Consider the following 15,132-nt stretch of genomic DNA (forward strand, 5'->3'; position numbering starts at 1 on the left):
GAGAGCTAGTGTAGGATGGTGGATGAGAGGGGAGGGAGGCCGAATCCATATTTAAAGGGAGAGGGGGGTAGGTTATTTCGAAAATACAAAGAAAGATAAGATAGAAGATATGATTTAAGATTGAAAAGATATGAAAAATATTTGAAAAAGATAGATTTGGATTTTTGAAAAAGATAGTATGGAAATTTGAAAAAGATATTGATTAGTTGAAAAGATTTTTGAATGAAAAGAGATAGATTTGTTTTGAAAATTTTGAAAAAGGGTTGAATTGGATTAAAAAAAAAGGATTTGTTTTACTTGCTCAAGCCTCTCTCTTTGACACACTTCAACCACAAGCATTTACTAGGATAATAACTCTTTGAGTTCTTGTTTCTTTCTTCTTTTCTGCCTAGTAATTGATGCTCAGAGCCTTGGGCCATGTTCTTTTTTTTTTCTCTATTTTCTTTTGTTTTGTTTGCTGCTTCTCGGATCAATAAATGTTTGAGAATCTCCACAACACTTCTTTGAACTCTATGTCCCGCCTATCAGCTCCCATGCAAGTTTTCATAAGCATGCAACCTCAATACATAATCATACAACTAGAACCACCACTTCTCTTAATCTTTTGCTTGCCTCAAAATTGTTTAATTCCTCAATCCTTCTTTTCAAAGAACTTTCATATGATGCATTTTTGAAATATTGAGTGCAAACAAGTTTGAAAAGTGTAGTGTTGTGAATAATCAAGCATCTTAATTATTGAATTACAGAAAAACTATACTATGCAGACAAGCAGGGGTTTTATATCACTTTCAATCGTAGCAGTCTCTGATATAAAACAATCACTGAACAGTACAACCTTTTGGAATCTACTTGCTGTCCTCCTCCTCATCATCCTCATTGCTGGTTTTAGCATTCCTCTTTCATTTCTTTGGGTGATGATGCTTAATCCTTCCAAAAGCTTGTATGACACTCTGCAATGATATTGAAAGTTGTTTGTTCTCCAAGCACTTGAAAAATGGTTAGCATGCATGATTTATTTATGGGCTTTTGAACTTACTTTGGTGTGGGAACACCAAACTTAGTACCTTGCCAATGGTCCTTGTGTATCAAATTAACCATGTGTAAAACTCTTTTTCTTTTTCAAAAGTGACAAAACTGGAAACTTAGGAAACGGCAGCATAGTTAACCAGTTTATCTAAATGCTTGAAGCTAGCATTATGCAGAAAGTGAGAATGTGTTTTATGATGGGATTTTGGTGGAACACCAAACCTAGAATCCTTTATTCTTCCTTATATTGTTTTGGTGTGCAACACCAAACTTAGCTTCTTGCAATATAGATAAAACTAATTAACCTTTTTATTAAAATAGCTTATGAAAAGAAAACTACCTCAGGTTGGGTTGCCTCCCAACAAGCGCTCTTTTATTATCATTAGCTTGACATCCTTCATCCTCTGATCATGGAAGTTGAGGCTTCTGTTGCCTTTGGTTTCCTCCTAAGTGAGGTTTTGCTTTGTGATGCTCATCCTGTATGAGTGATTCTTTTCCTTCAGCCCTTTTCTCACCCATTTCTCCGAGGTTCTTAGCCAGTTGCTGCATTTGCTTCTCAATTCTTCTGAGTGAAGTTTCCTGGTTTTGTGTTATCTCCTCTTGGTGCTCCATCATTCTCTCTATTAAGATCTCCAAATTGGTGATCCTATGAGAGTGTTGTGAAATTTGTTGGTTGTGAGGTATCTGAGGTTGGAGGGGTGGGTAGTGTGGTGGTATGTAGTGATTGTTGTTGGTATGGTGGTGTTTTTGTAGGTTTGGGAAATTGGGATTGTTGTAGTTGAAGTCCCTTTGTTCCTGATGCTAAGATTCCCTCATTCTTAGATAGGAATGTGGCTTCCATGGTGGAAATTATGCATTCACTGTGGCAGAATGTAGAAAATCAATTTGTCTAGCTATTGACTCCAATTGTTGCTGAGTTTGCTGGTATAGCTGTTTGTTTTGATTCATGATTGCCCTCACTCCCTCAAGATTCATTACTTCCTTTTCTGAAATTGCATTCCGTGGTGTCTCAAATGAGTGTTGGTTATTGGCTCTTTTGTCATTGAACCCTGCAGTTCATTGGATGGTTGCTGTTGCGTTGAGCAGGCCATCTGAGAAGTAATCCACCGCTCTTTTTGTTTCTGGGGTTAATCCTTCATAGAACGCTTGGAAACCCACTTTGTCACTTGCTTTCTTGTATCTTTCCCATGCTTTGAACAATGGTTCTTCCTCTCCTTGTATGAATGGATGTGTTCCCTCTTTCATCTTGATGTTTTGTTGGGATGAGGAGAATTTGGCTAGAAACTTGGCAACCAAATCATCCCAACTAGTGATACTTCCTTGGGGAAAGGTTTCAAGCCATTGTGCCACTTCATCCTTTAGTGAGAAAGGAAATAATAAGAGCTTATAGGTATCATGATTTATACTATCGAGATTGACAGCACCACAAGTCCTCAGAAAAAGGGATAGGTGCTGTTTAGGATCCTCCAATGGATTTCCACCATAGGAACAATTGTTCTTGATTAGTGTAATGAGTTGCGGCTTCATGTTGTGGTGTTCTTCTTTCTCAGAAACTCCTTCTTCAATAATATCCTTCCCTCTGGCCTCTCTTCTTTCCTGTGACATATAAATCAACAAATGGAACACACAGTGGTATTCTTGAAAATTGAGTGTAGTCAGTTGAGACAAAACTTCAAACAGTTAGTGTGTTAGTCAAAAATCTGAGAAACAGAAAATAAAAATGCTAGATCTAGATCACCACCTCACTTAATCATTGTCAATCTAATCAATCCCCGGCAACGGCGCCAAAAACTTGATGTGCGGAAAACGATCCAACACAAAACTCACCGGCAAGTGCACCGGGTCGCATCAAGTAATAATAACTCACGGGAGTGAGGTCGATCCCACAAGGATTGAAGGATTGAGCAATTTTAGTTTAGTGGTTGATTTAGTCAAGCGAATCAAGATTTGGTTGAGAGATTTGTGATTTGCGGAATTTAAATTACATGGAAAGTAAAGGGAATGGGTAATCTGCATGAAATTAAAGATAAAGTGCTGAATCTTAAAGAGCAAGAAATTAAATAGCAGAAACTTAGAACGCAAGAAATGTAAATTGCAGAATCTTAGAGTGCAAGAAATGTAAATGGCTTGAATTGTAAAGGGAATTGGGAATTGGATTTGCAGAAATTAAACAAGGAAGAGTAAAATTCAACACACAGAAAAGTGGAAGATGCCTGGGGTTGAATCGGATCTAAAACAGAAATATAAAAGAGCTTGAAAAGCAGTAAACAGAGAAATTGAGAATGGAAATCCAGATCTCAGGACTCAAGAGACTAGATAACCAAGTCTAGATCTCAATGCCTTCCTAGATCCAACAAGAGCAATTGCAAAGGAAATGTAAATTGCAGAGAAAGTAGAAGAAGAAGCAATTAACAGAAACTGAAATTCAATTGTGCAGTAAGTAAACAGAGAGATCTCAGGATGAGATTGAAACATAATTCCTTCAATTCTCCAACCCAAGATCCAAGCAAATGTAATTGAAATTGAAAGCAAGAAAACTAAGAGGAAGGGAATTCAATTCTCCTTCCCCGAGACTTAGAAACTCAAAATCACTCAACACCGAAAGCTCTCTGAAAACTCTCTATGAAAACTAAAAGAAAGCTCTCTACACAACTACCCAATCAAAACCGAAAAGAAAAATCTCCCAAAAACTTAAATCTTAAGCTATTTATACACTTTCTTCAAATGGTCTTCAAGCCTTGAATTGGGCCTTTGCTCTTGATGGAATTGGGTTGATAGAGGCCTTGGTTGATTGCTCTTGGAGTTGGAGAGAGAACCGAAGTGAACCGGGTTGGGAATTATAAAAGCTTGAGTAAAAGTTTGAGTAAAAGTTTGAGGCAAACTTTTACTCAAACTTTTTACACCAGCTGCCCCATTCTTGCTGCTACCAACGTTTGAGCTAAAGTTTGGGGTCAAATTTTTGCTCAAACGTTGGCCCCCTTATGCACACTCATGGCGCCAACGTTTGCCAAAAAGTTTGAGGCAAACGTTGGCGCAAACTTTTTGTCTCCAGGGTGTGTTGCTGATGGCGCCAACGTTTGCCAAAAAGTTTGAGGCAAACGTTGGTGCAAACTTTTTCTCTCCAGGGTGTTGATTTGTGATGCCAACGTTGGCCAAAAAGTTTGAGGCAAACGTTGGCTCAAGCTTTTCTCCCAAAAGTTTGAGCTAAAGTTTGAGGCAAACTTTTGCTCAAGCTTTTTGTTCCCTGGTGTGTTTTCACTTATCCGAAAGTTTGAGCTAAAGTTTGAGGCAAACTTTTGCTCAAACTTTTTGTTCTCTCTTGCTCCTAGCCATTCCTTCTTGCTTCAACCTTTCTCCAAGCTTTCTTCACCTATCATCAATCAACCAAACACATCAAAGCTATTCTCAAAATCATGAGTTTGTCATTCTTTCATAATATGTGGCAATTATAGCATAAATCCTCATGAAATTGCATTAATTCATCTATGGTTGATTAAATCAAAGGAAACATGGAAATCTACCCAATTGGCTTGCTTATGGCTCAAGAAAGTGCATAAATCAATTGAAAACAAAAGAAAAAGGCTAGTGAAACTAGGCTAAGATGACTTGTCATCACTTTGCCCAAGTGTAGACGACGCAAACTGGCGTTCAATGCCAGTTCTCTGCCCAATTCTGGCGCCCAGCACCAGAAACAAGCTGCAAAGTGGAGTTCAACGCCTAAACTGGCACAAAAGCTGGTGTTCAACTCCAAGAAGGACCTCTACACGTGCAACACTTAAGTTCAGCCCAAGCACACACCAAGTGGGCCCCGGAAGTAGATTTATGCATCAATTACTTACTTCTGTAAACCCTAGTAGCTAGTTTATTATAAATAGGACATTTTACTATTGTATTAGACATCCTGGATTGTATTATTGATCTTGTGATCACGTTTTGGGGGCTGGCCATTCGGCCATGCCTGGACCTTTCACTTATGTATTTTTAACGGTAGAGTTTCTACACTCCATAGATTAAGGTGTGGAGCTCTGCTGTTCCTCAAAGATTAATGGAAAGTACTACTGTTTTTCTATTCAATTCATCTTATTTCGCTTCTAAGATATTCATTCGCACTTCAACCTGAATGTGATGAACGTGACAATCATCATCATTCCTTATGAACGCGTGCCTGACAACCACTTCCGTTCTACCTTAGATTGAATGAGTATCTCTTAGATCTCTTAATCGGAATCTTCGTGGTGTAAGCTAGATTGATGGCGGCATTCAAGAGAATCTGGAAAGTCTAAACCTTGTCTGTGGTATTCTGAGTCGGATTCAATGATTGAATGACTGTGACGAGCTCCAAACTCGCGATTGCTGGGCGTAGTGACAGACGCAAAAGGAGGGTGAATCCTATTCCAGCATGATCGGGAACCTCAGATGATTAGCCGTGCCGTGACAGGGCATCTTGGACCATTTTCACAAGAGGAGGGGATGTAGCCACTGACAACGGTGATGCCCTTGCATAAAGCCAGCCATAGAAAGGAGTAAGACTGATTGGATGAAGACAGTAGGAAAGCGGAGGTTCAGAGGAACGATTGCATCTCCATACGCTTATCTGAAATTCTCACCAATGATTTACATAAGTATTTCTATCCTTCTTTTATTACTACATTCGAAAACTACATAACTATTTTATATCTGCCTGACTGAGATTTACAAGGTGACCATAGCTTGCTTCATACCAACAATCTCCGTGGGATTCGACCCTTACTCACGTAAGGTATTACTTGGACGACCCAGTGCACTTGCTGGTTAGTTATGCGAAGTTGTGAAGATATGTTTAGACCATGGTTCTGTGCATCCGTTTTTGGTGCCATTGCCAGGGAATCAATTTCGAACAATAATTCACAACCTGAGTAACAATTTCGCATACCAGAGGTGTTGATTTGCTCCCAATAGTTTTGTGCAGGAAAATGCATCCCTTGAGGCATCTCAGGGATTTCTAGATGAGGAACTTCCTCATGCTCTTGTTGAGGTCCATGAGTGGGATCTCTTGTTTGCTCCATCTTCTTCTTAGTGATGGGCTTGTCTCCTTCAATGAGGATGTCTTCCTCTATGACAATTCCAGCTAAATTACATAGGGTAAAAATAAGATGAAGGAAGGCTAACCTTGCCAAAGTGGAGGACTTATCCGCCACCTTGTAGAGTTCTAGGGATATGATCTCATGAACTTCTACTTCCTCTCCATTCATGATACTATGGATCATGATAGCCCGGTCTATTGTAACTTCAGACCGGTTGCTAGTAGGAATAATGGAGCGTTGGATGAACTCCAACCATCCCCTAGCCACGGGTTTGAGTTCAAGCCTTCTTAGTTAAATCGACTTGCCTCTTGAGTCTCTCTTCCATTGAGCTCCTTCCACACAAATGTCCCTAAGGACTTGGTCTAACCTTTGATCAAAGTTGACCCTTCTAGTGAAAGGGTGAGGATCTCCTTGCATCATTGGCAAGTTGAATGCCAACCTCACATTTTCCATACTGAAATCCAAGTAATTCCCCCGGACCATTGTGAGCCAATTCTTTGGGTTCGGGTTCACACTTTGGTCATGGTTCTTAGTGATCCATGCATTGGCATAGAACTCTTGAACCATTAAGATCCCGACTTGTTGAATGGGGTTAGTGAGGATTTCCCAACCTCTTCTTCGAACTTCATGTCGGATCTCCGGATATTCACTCTTTTTGAGCTTGAAGGGGACCTCAGGGATCACCTTTTTCTTGGCCACAACTTCATAGAAGTGGTCTTGATGAACTTTTGAGATGAATTTCTCCATCTCCCATGACTCGGAGGTGGAAGCAATTGCCTTCCCTTTCCTCTTTCTAGAGGTTTCTCCGGCCTTAGGTGCCATTAATGGTTATGGAAAAACAAAAAGCTTAGCTTTTCCCACACCAAACTTAGAAGGTTTGCTCGTCCTCGAGCAAAAGAAGAAAGAAAGGAGTAGAAGAAGAAGAAATGGAGGAGATGAAGGGAGGTGAGTGGTTCGGCCAAGGGGGAAAGAAGTGTGTATGAAGTGTGAAATTGAAGGTGGTAAGGAGGTGTATTTATAGGGTAGGAGAGAGGGGGGATTCGGTCATAAAGGGGTGAGTTTGGGAGGGAAATGGTTTGAATTTGAATGGTGAGGTAGGTAGGGTTTAATGATGGATAGGATGTGAGTGGTGAAGAGGTATTTGGGAAAGAGTGTTATGGAAAGGTGTGAAGAGGAGAGAAGAAGAGGTAGGGTAGGTGGGGATCCTGTGGGGTCCACAAATCCTGAGGTGTTAAGGAATTCGAGTCCCTGCACCATTCTGGCATTTAAACGCCCATTCTTTGCCAATTCTGGCGTTTAACGCTAGCTCAGCTACCTTTCCTGGCATTAAACACCAGTCTGCTGCCCATTTCTGGCGTTTAACGCCAGCCAGATGCCAGACAGCCCTTTCTGGTGTTAAACGCCCAGAGTGCTACCCATTCTGGCATTTAACACCCAGAATGCTGCCAGGCTGGGCGTTAAACGCCCATTCTGCTATCCTTACTGGCGTTTAAACGCCAGTAAGCTTGTCCTCCAGGGTGTGCTGTTTCTGATGCTATTTTTCATTATGTTTTTTATTTTTTAGTTGTTTTTGTGACTTCACAAGATCATCAACCTAAAAAAACATAAAATAACAAAGGAAAACAAATAAATATAATTAAATAACATTGGGTTGCCTCCCAACAAGCGCTTTTTTAATGTCAATAGCTTGACAGTGAGCTCTTAGAGAGCTTCACAGAGATTTAGAGCTTAATGATGGCCTCCCAACACCAAACTTAGAAGTTGAGTGTGGGGGCTCTGTTTGACTCTGTATTTAGAGAAGGTTTTCATGCTTCCTCTCCATGGTTACAGAAGAAGATCCTTGAGCCTTAAACACAAGGTAGTCCTCATTCAATTGAAGGACTAGCTCTCCTCTGTCCACATCAATCACAGCTGTTGTTGTAGCTAGGAAGGGTCTTCCTAGGATGATGGATTCATCCTCATCCTTCCCAGTGTCTACGATTATGAAATCAGCAGGAAAGAAGTGAGATTCATCCTCATCCTCAACCTTCACCAAGACATCCTCTACAAGTCCATAAGCCTGTTTCTTTGAATTGTCTGCCATATCTAGTGAGATTCTTATAGCTTGCACCTCAAAGATCCCTAGTTTCTCTATTACAGAGAGGGGTATGAGGTTTATCCCTGACCTCAGGTCACACTGAGCCTTCTCAAAGGTTATGGTGCCTATGGTACAAAGTATTAAGAACTTTCCAGGATCCTGTTTCTTCTGAGGTAATTTCAGTTGAACCAGATCATTTAGTTCATTGATGAGCAATTGGGGTTCGTCCTCCCAAGTCTCATTACCAAATAACTTGGCATTCATCTTCATGATTGCTCCTAGATATTGAGCAACTTGCTCTTCAATAATATCTTCATCCTCTTCAGAGGAAGAATACTCATCAGAGCTCATGAATGGCAACAGTAAGTTTAGTGAAATCTCTATGGTCTCTATATGAGCCTCAGATTCCTTTGGTTCCTCATTAGGGAACTCCTTGGAGGCCAGTGGACGTCCATTGAGGTCTTCCTCACTGGAAATCACTACCTTTTCTTCCTCACTAGGTTCGGCCATGTTGGTTATATTTATGGCCTTGCACTCTCTTTTTGGATTCTCTTCTGTATTGCTTGGGAGAGTACTAGGAGGGAGTTCAGTAACTCTTTTACTCAGTTGACCCACTTGTGCCTCCAAATTTCTAATGGAGGACCTTGCTTCAGTCATGAAACTAAGAGTGGTCTTAGATAGATCAGAGACTACAGTTGCTAAGTAAGAGTGGCTCTGCTTAGAATTCTCTGTCTGTTGCTGAGAAGATGTTGGAAAAGGTTTGCTATTGCCAAACTTGTTTCTTCCACATTTAATTATTATTGAAACCTTGATTAGGCTTCTTTTGATCCTTCCATGAGAGATTATGATGATTCCTCCATGAAGGATTATAGGTGTTTCCATAGGATTCTCCCATGTAATTCACTTCTTCCATTTCAGGATTCTCAGGATCATAAGCTTCTCCTTCAGGGGAGGCTTCTTTAGTAATGCCTGATGCAGCTTGCATTTCAGTCAGACTCTGAGAAATCAAATTGACTTGCTAGGTCAATATTTTATTCTGAACCAATATGGCATTTAGAGTATCAATCTCAAGAACTCCTTTCTTCTGAGTTGTCCTATTATTTATAGGATTCCTTTCAGAAGTGTACATGAACTGGTTATTTGTAACCATTTCAATGAGTTCCTGGGCTTCTGCAGGCGTCTTCTTCAGATGAAGAGATCCTCCAGCAGAGTGGTCCAATGACATCTTGGACAATTCAGACAGACCATCATAGAATATACATATGATGCTCCATTCTGAAAACATGTCAGAAAGACACCTTCTGTTCAATTTCTTGTATCTTTCCCAAGCTTCATAGAGGGATTCACCTTTCTTCTGTCTGAAGGTTTGGACTTCCACTCTAAGCTTGCTCAACTTTTGAGGTGGAAAGAATTTGGGCAAGAAAGCATTGACCAACTTTTCCCAAGAGTTCAGGCTATCTTTAGATTGTGAGTCCAACCATGTCCTAGCTCTGTCTCTTATAGCAAAGGGGAAAAGCATAAGTCTGTAGACCTCAGGATTAACCCCATTGGTCTTAACAGTGTCACAGATTTGCAAGAATTTAGCTAAAAACTGATGAGGATCTTCCAACGGAAGTCCATAAAACTTACAATTCTGCTACATTGGAGAAACTAATTGAGGCTTAAGCTCAAAAGTTGTTTGCTCCAATTGCAGCAATTGAGATGCTCCTTCCACAGAAGTCAGAAGAGGGTGCAATAAAGTCACCAAGTATCTTCCTTACATCTCCACCATTGTTATTGGGTTCGGCCATCTCTTCTTATTTTTCAAAAAATTCTATCAGGTCCTCTCAAGAGTGTTGTGCTTTAGCTTCTCTTAGCTTCCTCTTTAGAGTCCTTTTAGGTTCCGGATCAGCTTCAACAAGAATGTTCTTATCCTTGCTCCTGCTCATATGAAAAAGAAGAGAACAGAAAAGAATAGGAATCCTCTATGTCATAGTATAGAGATTTCTTTATGTGAGTAGAAGAATCGAAGAGTAGAATGAAGGAGAGAGAAGATGAAGAATTTGAACACAGAGAGGGAGAGAGGGTTCGAATTATAAGAAGAAAAGAAGTGTTAGTAAATAAATAAATAAATAGAAAGAGATGAGAGAGAGAATTCGAATTTTAAATTAAAATAAAAGAAAAATATTTTTGTTTTTATTTTAATTATTGGTTAGTGTTCGAAATTTAAAAAGAGAAATAAAATGAAATTAATTTAAAATTAAATAAATTGATTACTTAAAAAGATTTTTGAAAATTTGGTTAGTGATTTTCGAAAATTGGTTAGTGATTTTTGAAAATTTGGTTAGTGATTTTTGAAAGTAGTTAGGTGGTTTTGAAAAAGATATGATTGAAATTGAAAACTTTTAAAATCAAACAAAAAGTCAAGTAGTTAATTAAAAAAGAATTGAAAATCAATTTTGAAAAGATAAGAAGTTAGAAAAAGATTTTGAAATTAAGTTTTGAAAAAGATATGATTGAAATTTATTTTGAAAAGGATTTGAAAAGGAAATTAAAAAGATTTTATTTTTGAAAATTAAAGTTGATTACTTGACTAACAAGAAACTAAAAGATATTATTCTATAATTTAAAGATTGATCCTTTCTTAATAGGCAAGTAACAACTTGAATATTTTTGAATCTAAATATTAATTGTTATCATTAATTTCGAAAATATGAAATAAAAATAAGAAAAAGATTTTGAAAATCAATTTTGAAATTTTCGAAAAATATTGAGAAAAAAATGAAAAAGATTTGATTTTTGAAAAAGATATGAAAAAGATAGAAATTTTAAATTGAAATTTTGACTTGACTAACAAGAAACAACTAAATTTTAAAACTTTTTGACTAAATCAATCTAAAATTTCGAAAAATTATGAGCAAAACAAGAAAAAGATATTTTTTTATTTTTGAATTTTTAATGAGGAGAGAGAAAAATAATAAAATAACACAAAAACATAAAAATTTAAAATCAAAACTAAAAATGCATGCAAGAACACTTTGAATGCCAAGATGAACACGAAGAACACTTTGAAGATCATGATGAACACCAAGAACATATTTTTGAAAATTTTTAAGAAAAGAAAAACATGCAAGACACCAAACTTAAAAATTTTTATTCTATAGACACTAATAATTCAAGAATGCATATGAAAAATAAGAAAAGACACAAAACAAGAAAATGTAAAGATCAAACAAAGAAAATCATTAAGAACAATTTGAAGATCAATGAAGAACACAATGCATGTATTTTTCAAAAATCAAAGAAAAATTAAAAAGATGCAATTGACACTAAACTTAAAATTTGACACTAGACTCAAATAAGAAAAACAAAATATTTTTGGTTTTTATGATTTTATTAATTTTTTTTGTATTTTTTGAAAACTATTTGAAAAAAAGAGAAAATAAATAAATTCAAAATTTTTAATAGGAATTCCAGGAATCATGCAATGTTAGTCTAAAGCTTCGGTCCAAAGATTTAGACATGGCTAAATAGCCAGCCAAGCTTTATGTGAAAGCTTCAGTCCAAAAGATTAGACATGGCCAAATGGCCAACCAAGCTTCAGCAGAGCATTACACACAACAGCTAAATTGATGGGAATCAAAAAGCTCCTGCAATGATAAGTGAAAGCCTCAGTCCAAAAGATTAGACATGGCTTAGCAGCCAGCCAGGCTTCACATATCATCTGAAACTCTGGAATTCGTTCTTAAAAATTCTGAAGAACAAAATATAAATTTTTCGAAAACTATATATATATATATATATATTTTTGAAATTTTTTCGAAATTAAAAATAAAAAGTTTAAACATAAAATAAAATTACCTAATCTGAGCAACAAGATGAACTGTCAGTTTTCCATACTCGAACCATCCTCGGCAACGGTGCCGAAAACTTGGTGCGCGAAATTGTGACTCACACTTTTCTTCACAACTCCGCGTAACTGACCAGCAGGTACACTGGGTCGTCCAAGTAATACCTTACGTGAGTAAGGGTGGATCCCACGGAGATTGTCGACTTGAAGCAATCTATGGTCATCCTTGTAAATCTCAGTCAGGCGGATTCAATTGGTTATGAGGTTTTGATAACTAAAATATAAATAAAACAGAAAATAAAATAGAGATACTTATGTAATTCATTGGTGGGAATTTCAGATAAGCGTCTGGAGATGCTTTGTTGCTTCTGAACTTCTACTTTCCTACTGCCTTCTTCCAACCATGCGTTACCTCCTTCCATGGCAAGCTGTATGATCCTCTCGGATGAAAACAAATCCATATGCGATGTCACCGCACGGCTAATCATCTGTCAGTTCCCGCTAGCATCGGAAAAGGACCATTTTCCCTTTGCACACTGTCATTGTGCCCAACATTCGCAAGTTTGAAACTCGTCACAGTCATCCCTTCCCAGATCCTACTCGGAATACCACAGATAAGGTTTAGACTTTCCAGATCTTAGGAATGCTGCCAATGGTTCTAGCCTATACCATGAAGATACTAATCTCACGGACTCAGTCCGTGTATTAGATATCCAAGAGAGTATACTCCAACTGTCATCCAATGACTACATTGAACATCATGTAGATCACTTTGTGGTTGTCAGGCACGCGAGCTTGGCTAAGCGAGTAACGAAGATTGGGTGATTGTCACGGGTCACCCCTTCATTCTGACTTAACTGAATTAAGTACGAGAGTATATCTTGGAGAAGAAGTAGGCGTGAGTTGAATAGAAAAACAATAGTACTTGCATTAATTCATGAAGAACAGCAGAGCTCCACACTTTAATCTATGGGGTGTAGAAACTCCACCGTAGAAAATACATAAGTGAAAAAGGTCTAGGCATGGCCGTGAGGCCAGCCTCCAAACGTGAACATACAAGTTCCAAAGATGGTCAAAAGACTAAAACTTGTCAAAAAGACTAAAACTTGTCAAAACGACTTCTAATAAATCTCTAAAAGTAGTTTTTTTATACTAAACTAGAAACCTAGGGTTTACAGAAAATGAGTAACTAAGTGCAGATAGTGCAGAAATCCACTTCTGGGGCCCACTTGGTGTGTGCTTGGGCTAAGCATTGAAGCTTTTTCGTGCTTAGGTTGTTCCTGGAGTTAAACGCCAGCTTTGGTGCCAGTTTGGGCGATTAACTCCAATTCTAGTGCCAGTTTGGGCGTTTTACGCCAAGATATTTTAAGCTGACTTTGAATGCCAGTTTGGGCCATAAAATCTTGGGCAAAGTATAGACTATTATATATTGCTGGAAAGCCCAAGATGTCTACTTTCCAACGCAATTAAGAGCGCGCCAATTGGGCTTCTGTAGCTCCAGAATCCAACAGCATCTGCAGTCCTTATTCAGCCTCTGAATCAGATTTTTGCTCAGGTCCCTCAATTTCAGCCAGAAAATACCTGAAATCACAGAAAAACACACAAACTCGTAGTAAAATCCAGAAATGTGATTTTTGAATAAAAACTAATAAAAATATAATAAAAAGTAACTAAAACATACTAAAAACTATGTAAAAATAATGCCTAAAAGGGTATAAATTATCCGCTCATCAGTGCGCAATTGCTGAGCGCTACGCTTGCTTCTTTGAGTGCTACCTATGCTTGCCTCCAGGGTGAAAGTCACGCAAAAGGTGACTTTGTGAGCGCCAAGTTCACTTTTTGAGCGCTGTCTAGCGCTCCCTTGGCTGAGCGCTTCTCCTAGTGCTCCATTGGTTGAGCGTTACGCTCAATATTTGAGCGCTCCTTTGGTGCGGATGGCAAGGAGCTTTGCCTCCAACCTTGAAAGGGCCGAAAAAGGTAAGAAAGTGAACGCCACGTTCACTTCCAAAGTGAACGCTTAGCCCAAAAGCGTTGCTGAGTGTGGCGTTCTCTTTGTGAACGTAGCGCTTCCCTGATTGCTTTCCTTTCTTTCTCATTTCTTCACCTACAAGCAACCAAACAACCAATCAAAGTCTCATCAAGATCACAAGATCTTTTCATCATTCAATAAATCAATTAATTCTAGCATAAACCTTATGATTTTGTGTAAAATAAATGGTGTTTGATTGATTCAAAATAATCATAAAAATCCACTCCAATCACTTACTTATTGTGCAAGAAAGTGCATAAAACCTAATGAAACAAGTGAAGAATTCTTGTAAAACTAGCATAAGATGACTTGTCATCAATAGGTCTTGGAGTATGGATCATGGGCTTGTGGATTTCCAATGTAATTAGCTTGTTCCCAATCAAATCCTTCCTCTGTTTTCAACTCTGCTTGAGGTGCTGGTTGAGTATGTATGGCTGCAGCTTGATTCTTCTCCATTTGCTTGGTCAAATCAGCTAGTTACTTTGTAATCATCTTGTTTTGGGCCAAAATTGCATCCATGTGGTTTAGTTCCATCACTCCCCTATTGTTGCTTCTATCAGAGGCATAAAAATATTCATTGTTAGCCACTGTTTCATTGACATCAATGGCTTCCTCTATGATCTTCTTCTTGTTAAGAGAGCCTCCAGAAGAATGATCTAATGCTTTCTTGGACTCATGTGACAGACCCTCATAGAAAATATGTAGCTGCACCCACTCATTGAACATGTCAGGAGGGCATCTCCTTGTCAGATCTTTATACCTCTCCCATGCTTCATATAAAGTTTCACCATCTTGTTGCTTGAATGTCTGCACTTCAGCTCTTAGTTGGTTAACTCTCTAAGGGGGGATAGAATCTTGCTAAGAATTTGTTCACCACATCTTTACATGTTGTCAAGCTTTCCTTAGGAAAGGATTCTAGCCACTTAGATGACTTGTCCCTTAGAGAGAAGGGGAACAAAAGCAATCTGTAAGTGTCTGGATGAACTCCATTTGACTTTACAGTATCACAAATCCTCAGAAAGGTAGTTAAATGATGATTAGGATCCTCTTGTGCACTTCCTCCAAAGGAGCAATTGTTTTGGACGAGAGTAATGAGCTGTGGCTTCAA

At 38.4% G+C, this 15,132-nt stretch overlaps 1 pseudogene; it reads left to right on the forward strand.

Annotated features, from left to right (window-relative positions):
• The first annotated feature begins 14,748 nt into the window (after window positions 1-14,748).
• On the forward strand, window positions 14,749-14,839 carry LOC112781021 (small nucleolar RNA R71; annotated as a pseudogene).
• The last annotated feature ends 293 nt before the right edge of the window (window positions 14,840-15,132 follow it).

Source organism: Arachis hypogaea, chromosome 19, assembly GCF_003086295.3.
Source record: "Arachis hypogaea cultivar Tifrunner chromosome 19, arahy.Tifrunner.gnm2.J5K5, whole genome shotgun sequence".
In the NCBI taxonomy this organism is placed as follows: Eukaryota; Viridiplantae; Streptophyta; class Magnoliopsida; order Fabales; family Fabaceae; genus Arachis; species Arachis hypogaea.